Genomic DNA, 14,126 nt, shown 5'->3' with positions numbered 1-14,126 from the left:
CACATCTTTTTAAAACCAATCATATCTTCTTAACCACATCTTTTTCAAAATAGTTTTCAATCAAATCTTTTTGATTTCTAATTTCAAAAATCTTTTTCAAAAATCACTTGATTTCTTTTCCACTTTTATTTTCGAAAATCAATTAGTGTTTTTCAAAAATGTTTTCAAAATCTTTTACTTAATTTTCGAAAATTACTTCCCTTCTTCTCACATCCTTCTATTTCTGAACTAACTCTACTCCTTAATGCAAAATTCGAACTCCATCTTCTTTGATAAGTTCGAATTTTCTACTTCTGTCTTCTACTTTTCTTTTCCTCTGACACCTCAAGGAATCTCTATACTGTGACATAGAGGATTCCATATTTTCTTGTTCTCTTCTCCTTCATATGAGCAGGAACAAAGACAAAGGCATTCTTGTTGAAGCTGACCCTGAACCTGAAAGGACCTTGAAGCGAAAGCTAAGAGAAGCTAAGGCACAACTCTCTGTTGAGGACCTGACCGAATTCTTCAAAGAAGAAGAACCTATGGCAGCCGAAAACAACAACAATGCCAACAATGCAAGGAAGGTGCTAGGTGACTTTACTGCACCTACTCCCGACTTCTATGGGAGAAGCATCTCTATCCCTGCCATTGGAGCAAACAACTTTGAGCTTAAGCCTCAATTAGTTTCTCTAATGCAACAGAATTACAAGTTCCATGGACTTCCATTGGAAGATCCTCATCAGTTTTTAAGCTGAATTCTTACAAATCTGTGACACAGTCAAGACTAATGGGGTTGACCCTGAGGTCTACAGACTGATGCTATTCCCTTTTGCTGTAAGAGACAGAGCTAGGACATGGTTGGACTCTCAACCTAAAGAAAGCCTGGACTCTTGGGAAAAGCTAGTCAATGCCTTCTTGGCAAAGTTCTTTCCACCTCAAAAATTGAGTAAGCTTAGAGTGGAAGTCCAAACCTTCAGACAGAAGGATGGAGAATCCCTCTATGAAGCTTGGGAAAGATACAAACAATTAATCAGAAAGTGTCCCTCAGACATGCTTTCTGAATGGAGCATCATAGGTATTTTCTATGATGGTCTCTCTGAACTATCCAAGATGTCTTTGGATAGCTCTGCTGGAGGATCTCTTCATCTGAAGAAGACGCCTACAGAGGCTCAAGAGCTAATTGAAATGGTTGCAAATAACCAATTCATGTACACTTCTGAAAGGAATCCTGTGAATAATGGGACTAGTCAGAAGAAAGGAGTTATTGAGATTGATACTCTGAATGCCATATTGGCTCAAAACAAGATATTGACTCAACAAGTCAATTTGATTTCTCAAAGTCTGTCTAGAATACAAAATGCACCAAGCAGTACTAAGGATGCTTCATCTGAAGAAGAAGCTTATGATCCTGAAAACCCTTCAATGGAAGAGGTGAATTACCTAGGAGAATCCTATGGTAACACCTATAATTCTTCATGGAGAAATCACCCAAATTTCTCATGGAAGAATCAAGAGAAACCTCAACAAGGTTTCAACAACAATAATGGTGGAAGAAACAGATTTAGCAATGGCAAGCCTTTTCCATCATCTTCTCAGCAACAGACAGAGAACCCTAAGCAGAACCCCTCTGACTTAGCAACCATGGTCTCTGATCTAGTCAAGACCACTCAAAGTTTCATGACTGAAACAAGGTCCTCCATTAGGAATTTGGAGGCACAAGTGGGACAGCTGAGCAAGAAAATTACTGAACTCCCTCCTAGTACTCTCCCAAGTAATACAGAAGAAAATCCAAAAGGAGAGTGCAAAGCCATAACCATGGCCGAATCTGGAGAGGAAAGAGAGGAGGTGGACGCCACTGAGGAAAGCCTCAATGGGCGTGCACTGACCTCCATAGAGTTCCCCAATGAGGAACCATGGGAATCTGAGGCTCAAAATGAGACCATAGAGATTCCATTGGACTTACTTCTGCCTTTCATGAGCTCTGATGAGTATTCTTCCTCTGAAGAGGATAAGTATGTCACTGAAGAGCAAGTTGCCAAATACCTTAAAGCAATCATGAAGCTAAATGACAAGTTATTTGGAAATGAGACTTGGGAGAATGAACCTCCTTTGCTCACCAAAGAACTGGATGACTTGTCTAGGCAGAAATTGCCTCAAAAGAGACAAGATCCTGGAAAGTTTTCAATACCTTGCACCATAGGCACCATGACCTTCAAGAAGGCTCTGTGTGACTTAGGGTCAAGTGTAAACCTCATGCCTCTCTCTGTAATGGAGAAGCTAGAAATCTTTGAGGTACAAGCTGCAAGAATCTCATTAGAGATGGCAGACAACTCAAGAAAACAAGCTCATGGACTTGTAGAGAATGTTTTGGTTAAGATTGAAGACCATTACATCCCTACTGATTTCATAGTCCTAGAGACTGGGAAGTGCATGGATGAATCTATCATCCTTGGCAGACCCTTCCTAGCCACAGCAAAGGCTGTGATTGATGTTGATGGAGGTGAACTGATCATTCAAGTGAATGAAGAATCCTTTGTGTTTAAGGCTCAAGGATATCCCTCTGTCACCATGGAGAAGAAGCATGAAGAGCTTCTCTCAAATCAGAGACAAACAGAGCCCCCACAGTTAAACTCTAAGTTTGGTGTTGGGAGGCCACAACCAAACTCTAAGTTTGGTGTTGAACCCCCACATTCAAACTCTAAGTTTGGTGTTGGGAGGTTCCAACATTGCTCTGAGTATCTGTGAGGCTCCATGAGAGCCCTCTGTCAAGCTACTGACAATAAAGAAGCGTTTGTTGGGAGGCAACCCAATGTTATATTTTATATATTTCCCTTTGTTATTTTACTTTATTTTGTAGGTTGATGATCATGAGAAGTCACAAAATCAATTGAAAAAGCAAAAACAGAATGAAAAACAGGAAGAAAAACAGCACACCCTGGAGGAAGAACTCACTGGCATTTAAACGCCAGTGAGGGTAGCAGTTGGGCGTTTAACGCCCAGTCTGGCACCATTCTGGGCGTTTAACGCCAGAAAGGGGCACCAGACTGGCGTTAAACGCCAGGAAAGGGCAAGAACCTGGCGTTAAACGCCAGGAATGGGCACCAGCCCGGCGTTTAACGCCAGAAATAGCTCAAAACGTGATTTTGAGCAACATTTGGTGCAGGGATGACTTTTCCTTGACACCACAGGATCTGTGGACCCCACAGGATCCCCACCAACCCCACCATTCTCTCTCTCTTCTTCACCCATTCACCAATCATAAACCCTTCTTCACCCCTTCATCTTCACACAACCTAAACACCACTTCTCCCCCCTTTTGGCCGAACCACAAAGCCATCTCCCTCTCCTCCATTCCTTCTTCTTCTACTCTCTTCTTTCTTCTTTTGCTCGAGGACGAGCAAACCTTTTAAGTTTGGTGTGGTAAAAGCAATGCTTTTTGTTTTTCCATAACCATTTATGGCATCCAAAGCCGGTTCAACTGAGAAGGCATGACCTCAAGCCCATCACTAAGAAGAAGATGGAGCAAACAAGAGACCCCTCTCATCATGAGATCCCTGAGATACCTCAAGGGATGCACTTTCCTCCACAAGACTATTGGGAGCAACTAAACACCTCCCTAGGAGAGTTGAGTTCCAACATGGGACAACTAAGGGTGGAGCACCAAGAACATGCCATCCTCCTCCATGAAATTAGAGAAGATCAAAGAATCATGAGAGATGAGCAACAAAGACAAGGAAGAGACATTGAGGAGCTCAAGCACTCCATAAGACCTTCAAGAGGAAGAACAAGCCGCCATCACTGAGGTGGACCCGTTCTTTAATCTCCTTGTTCTTTATTTTTCTGTTTTTTTGAATTTTTATGCTTATGTTTATCCATGTTTGTGTCTTATGATCATTAGTGTCTTAGTGTCTATGCCTTAAAGCTATGAATATGAATCCATCACCTTTCTTAAATGAAAACTGTTTTTATTACAAAAGAACAAGAAGTACAGGATTTTAAATTCATCTTTAAAACTAGCTTAATTAGTTTGATGTGGTGGCAATACTTTTTGTTTTCTGAATGTATGCTTGAACAGTGCATATGTCTTTTGAATTTGTGGTTCATGAATGTTAAAATTGTTGGCTCTTGAAAGAATGATGAAAAAGGAGACATGTTACTGAGGATCTGAAAAATCATAAAAATGATTCTTGAAGCAAGAAAAAGCAGTGAATACAAAAAAAAAAAGAGGCGAAAAAAAAAGAGAAAAAGAAAACGAAAAAAAAGGGGAGAAAAAGAAAAAGAAAGAAATAAAGTTGTGATCCAAGGCAAAAAGAGTGTGCTTAAGAACCCTGGACACCTCTAATTGGGGACTCTAGCAAAGCTGAGTCACAATCTGAAAAGGTTCACCCAATTATGTGTCTGTGGCATGTATGTATCCGGTGGTAATACTGGAAGACAGAGTGCTTTGGGCCACGGCCAAGACTCAATAAGTAGCTGTGTTCAAGAATCATCATACTTAACTAGGAGAATCAATAACACTATCTGGATTCTAAGTTCCTAAAGAAGCCAATCATTCTGAATTTCAAAGGATAAAGTGAGATGCCAAAACTGTTCGGAGGCAAAAAGCTACTAGTCCCGCTCATCTAATTTGGAGCTTAGTTTCATTGATAATTTGGAGTCTATAGTATATTCTCTTCTTTTTATCTTATTTGATTTTCAGTTGCTTGGGGACAAGCAACAATTTAAGTTTGGTGTTGTGATGAGCGGATAATTTGTACGCTTTTTGGCATTGTTTTTAGTATGTTTTTGGTAGTTTTAGTTGAGTTCTTAGTATATTTTTATTAGTTTTTAGTTAAAATTCACTTTTCTGGACTTTACTATGAGTTTGTGTGTTTTTCTGTGATTTCAGGTATTTTCTGGCTGAAATTGAGGGACCTGAGCAAAAATCTGATTCAGAGGCTAAAAAGGACTGCAGATGCTGTTGGATTCTGACCTCCCTGCATTCGAAGTGGATTTTCTGGAGCTACAGAAGCCCAATTGGCGCGCTCTCAACGGCGTTGGAAAGTAGACATCCTGGGCTTTCCAGCAATATATGATAGTCTATACTTTGCCCAAGATTTGATGGCCCAAACCGGCGTTCAAAGTCACCCTCAGAAATTCCAGCGTTAAACGCCGGAACTGGCACCAAAATGGGAGTTAAACGCCCAAACTGGAATAAAAGCTGGCGTTTAACTCCAAGGAGAGTCTCTACACGAAAATGCTTCATTGCTCAGCCCAAGCACACACCAAGTGGGCCCGGAAGTGGATTTCTATGTCATTTACTCATCTTTGTACACCTTAGGCTACTAGTTTTCTATAAATAGGACCTTTTACTATTGTATTTTCATCTTCGGACATCTAGTTCTTAGATCATTTGAGGGCTGGCCTCACGGCCATGCCTAGACTGTGTTCTTATGTATTTTCAACGGTGGAGTTTCTACACACCATAGATTAAGGTGTGGAGCTCTGCTGAACCTCGAGTATTAATGCAATTACTATTGTTCTTCTATTCAATTCCGCTTGTTCTTTGTCCAAGATATCACTTGTTCTTCAACTTGATGAATGTGATGATCCGTGACACTCATCATCATTCTCACCTATAAACAAGGTGACTGACAACCATTCTTGTTCTACAAGCATTCGAGGCCCTAGTGTTTATCTCTTGGATTTCTGATTGCATGATGCATGGTTGATCGCCTGACAACCGAGTGCTCGCCTGACAAACGAGCCAGCCATTCCGTGAGATCAGAGTCTTCGTGGTATAGGCAAGAACTGATGGCGGCATTCAAGAGAATCCGGAAGGTCTAACCTTGTCTGTGGTATTCTGAGTAGGATTCAATGATTGAATGACTGTGACGTGCTTCAAACTCCTGAAGGTGGGGCGTTAGTGACAGACGCAAAAGAATCACTGGATTCTATTCCGGCCTGATTGAGAACCGACAGATGATTAGCCTATGCTGTGACAGAGCATCAGGGACGTATTTTCACTGAGAGGATGGGAGGTAGCCACTGACAACGGTGAAACCCTCCATAAGCTTGCCATGGAAAGGAGTAGGAAGGATTGGATGAAGACAGTAGGAAAGCAGAGAGACGGAAGGGAAGGCATCTTCATACGCTTATCTGAAGCTCTCACCAATGATATGCATAAGTATCTCTATCTTTATCTTATTGCTTTATTCGTTTATCACTATACCCATTTGAGTCTGCCTGACTGAGATTTACAAGGTGACCATAGCTTGCTTCATACCAACAATCTCCGTGGGATCGACCCTTACTCGCGTAAGGTATTACTTGGACGACCCAGTGCACTTGCTGGTTAGTTGTGCGAAGTTGTAGTGATCACAATTTCGTGCACCAGGAACCGACGTGATTTTTAAAATCGACATGATTTCAAATTTTTCAACCGTCGTGTCTAATCAAACGTTGCATCCATTTGGGATTTCGTATTCGCACGTGGGAGCAGTTACATTGGTAATGGTGTGTTTCTTTAATGACTGCGTCATTTTATCATTGTGCCCCTGCCGTGTTATAAATACTTATCCCTCTCTTTCCCTTGTTTTCTTTCGTCTTCAAAATTTTATTGCCTACATTCTCATATTTAAAAATCTCTTTAGCCTTCCATCGTGCCGTCCACTACTGCAATTACCTCTCCTTAATTTTACAGAGAAAAGGTTAGTCTTTCTTTTGTCTTCCTCTGTTATTTGTGTAGCGCTTTATCTCTGTGCTTTGCGTGTTTTGAGGAGATTTTCATACTTTTTGCTACTTCTTCGTATGCACGAGGTGTTGGTATTCTTACGAGTTTATTGTTAGATGCAATCGTTGTAATCTGGTGGTTCTTTTTTCTTGCTTTGCTTTTGGGAAAAGACTACCTTGTCTTTGGGAGCCCTGTTTTTGATGATTTTTTATTTTTCTTTATAGGTCTTATCGCCTCTATACTTACTTCCTTTTTGGAAAAATGTCTTTTCGTGTCCCTGAAACCCTTTCAAGATGGGTAGACGATTCTGTTCTTGATGAGAAACCTTTAGTAGACACCTGACTACCTTACCGAACTTCGCACTCACCATAAGATCTGTAGTTTAGTGGCCGATGAGCCTAAATACGAGTTGGTGGCCCCGGGTCCTGAAGACTGGGTTTGTTGCGGGAGGGTTACCGATTCTGACCCTCATTTTTTCTTTATGTATGATTGTCTTTTTACCCGCCTTAAGGTTTCCTTCCCCTTTTCTGATTTTGAAATGGATGTACTATTGCACTGTCGAGTTGCTCCTTTTCAGCTCCACCCCAACTCTAGGGGTTTCATGAAAATTTACCAACTTGTCAGCCGAGAGCTAGACTTTTCGACTTCTTTAAAGATATTTTCTATCTTTTCCATTTGACCAAACCATTTAGCGCTCAGAATAATAAACAACAATGGGTATCCTTCCATGCTATTCAAGGGCGAAATGTCTTTTCAACGTTTGATGAATCCTTCCACAACTTCAATAATTTTTTCCTTAGGGTCCAAGCCATAGAGGGCTGATGAACGGATTCCTTGCGTGGCCTAGAATTTCACAAATAAATTCTTGTTGCAAGTATAGTTTCTAAACCAACAAAGAATCCTTTCATACAAAAGTTTGGTTGTCACAAGTAACAAACCCCTAATAAAATTGATAACCGAAGTATTTAAATCTCGGGTCGTCTCTCAAAGAATTGCAGGAAAGTGTTCTTGTTATTGGTTATGTAAAGATATATTTTGGGGTTTTTTTAAGATAAGAAGCAAGAATAGTAAATGGTAATGAAAATCAAATGACTAGAAAAGCTCTTGGCAAGGTTTGGTGGTCAAGGATCTCTATCTTTATCACTAACCACAACATGAGAATTGGCAAGGATCAATCCCATTAAGTCATCCTCTAACTAATAGTAAAGGAAAGTTAAATGAGCTATATCAATCCAAGTCCATAGGTCCTAGCTCTCCACCAATTCAATTAGTGAGAACTAGAGTTAATGGCTCCCAATCATCAATTCCTTGGACATTAGTAACTCAAGAATTCCTTTTGAATTACTGCACTGCATTCTTGGGTCAAGATCACTGTTTCCTTTTCATTCCAACTTCTCTTCTTGTTAATGAGCTCCTTGAGGATATGGAAGAGGGGGAGTATAAGGCTTCACCTCTTTCTTCTTCTCTTGTGGGTGCTCTTCCATGACTTCTTTTCCCTTCTTTGAGGCTTGTGGTTATTCCTCCTTCTCATTGAGCTTCTCCTGGTCTTTCTCCTCGGCTGTCATCCCTTCTTTATTGTTAGCCTTGTCACCTTCCAATGTCTTTCCACTCCTAAGTTGGATTACTTTGCATTCTTCTTTGGGATTTGGAATGGTATCACTTGGGAAAACATTGGTTGGCCTTTCAGCTTGTCTGGCCAATTGTCCTATTTATCTTTCAAGATTCTTCATGGTGACCTCTTATCTATCCTGAATCTTAATTAGATTCTCTTTCCCCTTTGCTAGACCTTGTGTGGTTTGAGCAAGTGCTTGTAAGGTTGCCTCAAGAGCTGAGATCCTGGTTTCATGGTGGTTAATGGATGGTATGTTGGGATATGATGGTTGTTGCTGGAAGTTATTTGAGTTGTTGAAATGGTCGTTATGGGAATTGAAATGTGGTGTGGAGAAGTTATTTTAGTGGGTTTGTGAGTTGTTGTTGGGTTGCTGGTAAGAATTTTGTGGTTTTCTATATTGGTTAGTATTAGTGGATGAATGAGGTTGATTGTTTGTGTTATAGGAGTTGTTGGAATTGTGATTCTTTTGCCATGAATTCTGATTGTCAACCCACCTCAAATTTGGATAATTCTTAAATGATGAATTGTATGTATCTCCATGAAATTCATTCTGAGAAGAGTTTGAGGTGTTATGCATATATTGGACTTATTCTAGCTGCTGCTCATAGTTGCTTTTCTCAGAGGCTTCATTACTTTGGCTCCATCCATTTGAGGGTTGGCTTGCTGTGTTAGCTACAACCACTTAAAGTCCATCAATTCTCTTTGTCATTAGCTCCATTTGTTATTGGATTTGCTGGTGTATCAACTTGTTCTATGCCAAGATGGTGTCCACTCCTTCTAGCTCCAACACACCCTTCTTCTATACTGGTTGGCGTTGCCTTTGATGAGCATAGAAGTATTGATTGTTGGTCACAGTGTCTATGAGATTTTGGACTTCCTCTGCTGTCTTTATGAGTTATAATGAACCTCCTGCTGAGTAATCTAAAGGCTCTTGAGCTCTTAAGGTCAATCCCTTATAGAAATTCTGAAGTCTGTCCCATTCACTAAACATCTCAGGTGGACACTTCCTGATTAGAGCTTTGTATCTTTCCCATGCCTCATAGAGTGATTTTCCATCCATTTGAGTGAATGTTTGCACTTCTGTCTTCAATCTTATGATCCTTTGAGGTGGGTAGAATTTGGATAAAAATTTGTTCAACAAATCATCCCAAGTGTTGATGCTTTCTTTGGGAAACATCTCTAGCCATTGAGTTGCCTTGTCTCTCAAGAAGAATGGAAATAGCAACAACTTATAGATGTCCAGATGCACACCATTTGTCTTGATAATATCACAAATCCTCAAGAAGGTAGCTAAGTGCTGATTCGGATCTTCAAGTGATCCTCCTCTATAGGAACAATTGTTTTGTACCAGAGTGATAAGTTGAGGTTTCAACTCAAATTTATTTGCATGAACATTGGGGGTGAGTATATTGCTCCCACAGTTTCTTAGATTAGGGAAGGTGTAAGATGCTAGAACCCTCCTCTGAGGTTGACCATTGTTGTTGGCCACCTCTTCTGGTGGATTGGGGAGGTTACCCTCCATTTCTTGGTTCTCCTCTTCTGCTTCTTCTTCTCCAACAACTCCCTTCTCCCTTGCTTCTCTTCTCAATATCAAGAATGTTCTTTCTGGTTCAGAGTCAAAAGATGTAGATGCACTTCTTCTTCCTTCTGGCATACAACACAAACAAACCAAAAACTAAAATAAAACGCTCTATTGCTAGAGTATGGTTAAGGTTAGTTCGAACAAAATCACAAACAGTTAATATGCTTAGTAAAAATAAAAATAAAAAACAAAAAATACTTAATCTAGATTATCACCTTACTTAATCATTGTCAATCTAATCAATCCCCGGCAACGGCACCAAAAACTTGATGGGGGAAAATTAAAATTCTAATTTCCACACGAACTAACCGGCAAGTATACCGGGTCGCATCAAGTAATAATAACTCACAAGAGTGAGGTTGATCTCATAGGGATTGAAGGATTGAGCAACATTAATTAGGTGATGAATTTAGTTAAGCGAATATTGATGAATTGAGTGGAATTGATTTAACCGAAAGTAAATGACAAATAATTTAAATTGCTGAAAGTAAATTGGCAGGAAGTAAATAGCATAAAACTAAATTTTACTGAAATTTAAAGTGCAAGAAAAGTAAAGAGCTGAATCTTAAAATGCAGGAATTAAGAGTGCAGAAATACTAAATAACAAGGAAACTCAAATTTGCATGAATAATAAAGGGATTTGGGTATTGGGAATCAAAACAAAACTAGTAAATGTAAGTTGCAGCAAATGTAGAGGACTCAGAGTGAAGGAAATTCAAAGAAAGTGATTCATCAGGGATTAGAGATACTATAATCCTTTGTGAATCAATTGGGTCTCAACTCCTTTCTCAATCATCTAGTAGATCTATGGCAGATTGAAATTGATTGGATCCCAATTCCTTGGCAATCCAATCTCTCAAATCACAATCAATCTTGTCAACTCCTTGATCTAATTGTCATGAGAAGAGGTTAAGTGTGATTCTCTCATCCATAAGCCACACTAACTCTCAAAATCTCAATTCCTCCCGAATGGTGTTGATTAAGAGAGTAGTGAAGGATAGAGCTCCAATTCTAATGCAAGTGATTCCCCTTCCGAGGCTCACACAAGCATTCATGAATTCAACCTCCTTCCAGAGTGAAGAATTCTAAATCAAAACAGAAGGTACCCAATAGCTACAAAGATGAATTGAGAAGAAGAAGAACTTCATTGATTCATGGGAATTAAAATAGAGCTCCTCCCCCTAAAGAAGATGGGGTTTAGTATATCATTGCTCTAGTACCCAAAACAGAATATAAAAATGCAGAAGAAGAAGAAAAATTGAAGAATAAACTCAAATCTAAATCTCAAATAAAAGAAAAAGAAATAAAAAAATTCAAAAGAGAGCATTTTTGAAATTGAATATTCTCCTATTTATACACTTTCTAATTTTGTCATCCCAATACTTAAAGTGGGCTTTCTGACCTTTGATGAAACAGATCAGAATAGGTTCTCAGCTGGTGTGGTTCGAAGCTTGCTTCAGGAGAACGTAGCATTCTCAGAGTGAACGCTACGTTCATTCACCGACGTGTGCGCGCCCTTGGTGCGTGCGCGTCCATTGCGTTTTTCCCCCATCGACGCGTGCGCGTACTGCGTGCGTGCGCGTCGATGCTGCCTTCTGTCTCAACCATGCTTGCGTGTACATGCGTGCGTCCGCGTCCTTGGTAGCGTTCATTAAGTGAACGCTACGTTCGCGCCATGAACGCTATTCACGCGTGCGCGTCAAGTGCGCGTGCGTGTCAAGTGCACGTGCGCGTGGATGATGAAATCCCCCTTCTACATCCAACATCATGTACGCATCTGCGCCCATCACCACTCTTGTCATATAGACGCGTGCGCGCTATGTACGCAAGCGCGTCGATGTCCATCTTTGAATTCAAACTTGAAAGTAGCGCAGGCGTTTACTCCAAGTGAACGTAGTGTTCATTTCTTATAAATGTTAATCCTCAATCCACGCGTGCGCACCATGCATGCGTACGCGTAGATTTCCAAATTGCTCATCCACGTGGAAGCGCCTTGTACGCCTGCGCGTCGCGTGTGGACGTGGCGTTCTTCAAATGAACGTAGCGTTCGTCTGCACCTTGCTTCTTTGCCTTCTTTTTTCATCATATCTTCACTTGTCATCAATCAAACAAGCAGTCAAAGTCTCACCAAAATCATAAGGTTCATAAAAATCAACTAACTTGTGCATAAACCTCATAATTTTGTATAAAATTAACCATGTTTGATTGAGCCATGATACACATACAATTCCACTCCAATCACTTACTTATCATGCAAGAAAGTGTAATAAACCTAGTAAAAGCAAAGAAAAATACTAGCAAAACTAGCATAAGATGACTTGTCATCATTCGACAATCTAGGACGGACAAAAGGCACGATGAAAACGGACACTATTTCACTACACTCTCCAAAACCCTAATAGAGACATAAGTTTTTAGAGAGAGAGGATGCCAATTCAATTGATGATCTATTAATAATAGCTTAAGTTAGGTACTTTAAAGAGTTTATAAAGTGGCTCCATTATGAAACATTTATCACATTTAAGAGGTTAATCAACTAAAGTTTTTCTTTCAAATTGCAAGGGTGTCCTAGAGAGCTTTAGAACTCTATTGGGTTTCATTTCTTCTAATTTAGAGATCGCTTTTTGCCAGTTAAAGTATCATTTTTTCGCTGGAAGGATTGCTGTTAACATGGCCACTACTGACTAATCCTTTCACTATTATCTTCTAAATCCACTCTTCACTTTTTATGTCTCTCGTATTCTCTGATTCTCTTTGATCACCCTATCAACAGTCCAATCACAATTGGCCTAACTTTTGCCCATTGTGACTTTTGCTTTGTTTTGAATGGATATCATGTGACCTCGTCATTGGTTGGAGGGCTTTCTCCTTATATTCGCAAAACACCAGAAAAAAAGACTTTATAATTGTGGTTCGGAGCTCAATGCTAGTAATTCATTTTTCTCCTTTTTCATGTAACACCAAAAAAGAAAAACAAAAAATAGAGAAAAATCACTACTTTCGTCTCTGGTGAAAAAAAAAATCAAATTTGACAAGACAGAATGTGTAATTAATAAGTTGAACTAGATATCTCCCTAGATTTTATGTGTGATATGTTTATTTTGTAGAAGTTATATACTTATATAGAATAAATGACAATTTGTACCCACGGAAGATGCCCTTCGTGTGACAAAAGTACCTTGTTTTGGTTATGCACTTGCTTTATTTTGGTTCAATTAAATTAATTCAAGGTCCACTACAAAATCATGCAAGCAAGCCCACAAATATCACTCAATCAAGGCCACAAGAAACATCTAGAATAGTTCATTTTTATTTGATTGAAAATTGCTTTCAATTCCATTTGAGTTTGTAATTTAGGATAGCATATATATAGGCCTTAGTTTCATCATTAATTAGACAGACGGGGAGGGGGTCTTCGGAATCCTCTCTTAACATACATTTTTCTTCTCTTCTATTTTTTCTTACATTGTAAATATTTAGTTATGAGTCACTAACTCTTTCTATTGGGAAAGAGAGCTCTATTGCAATTTAATGGGTTAATTTATTTTCATTCTTCATCTTTAATTCTTTTTTCATTGCTTCTTTAGAGAGAGTCTTTGTGCTTTAAAGATCTAATTACTATCGAGAGAGGGATAAGATCTATTTGAATTCCATGACGAACTTGAGAAAGGAGTCATGGAATTTAGTTTGAGGCTCTTCTCTCACACCTCTCTTGATTGATAATTCTTAGTCCGGTATGTGACATGTAACCACTTTGAATTGAAATCTTAAGGGTTGTGTGGTGTTTAAATTAGAAATTGAACTTCATCTCTTTTCATGAGCAATTAGATCAAGAGATTGATAATTGATCAAGTTAAGAGAAATCAAATCACCAAGAGATTGGGTTTGATTACTTAAGATTTTCCAAGAGATCAATGATTGCATGATTGAAGTGGAGATGAGAATTGCTGATCTTGAGAATGCTATATCTCTTGATCCCAATGTTTTTTTTATTCTTAATTCTAGTTATTTTCTTTGTTGCGCTTTACTTTCCCGTACTTTACATTTCCTGTACTTTACATTTCTAGCACTTTACTTTCTTGTATTTTACATTCATGCTATTTACTTTCTTTCTCTTTATTGCTTTCATTTAATTTCTAGTCATTTACATTTCTTGTTGCTCATCACTCCAAATTAAACCGTCTAACTAGATTAATCAATCAACTTTGCTTGTTTAATCCTTTAATCCTCGTAGGATC

General features: G+C 39.2%; 1 non-coding gene across 1 annotated transcript; it reads right to left on the bottom strand.

The window, feature by feature from the left end:
• Positions 1 to 930: 930 nt before the first annotated feature.
• LOC130959250 (small nucleolar RNA R71) lies at positions 931 to 1,038 on the bottom strand. Its single transcript, XR_009078343.1, has one exon. It is a non-coding gene; the product is annotated as a small nucleolar RNA R71 (small nucleolar RNA).
• Positions 1,039 to 14,126: the final 13,088 nt, after the last annotated feature.

This window comes from Arachis stenosperma, chromosome 10, assembly GCF_014773155.1.
Source record: "Arachis stenosperma cultivar V10309 chromosome 10, arast.V10309.gnm1.PFL2, whole genome shotgun sequence".
Classification (NCBI taxonomy): domain Eukaryota; kingdom Viridiplantae; phylum Streptophyta; class Magnoliopsida; order Fabales; family Fabaceae; genus Arachis; species Arachis stenosperma.
The sequence above is the reverse complement of the archived record's forward strand: the minus strand, read 5'-3'. Positions and strand labels throughout refer to the sequence as shown.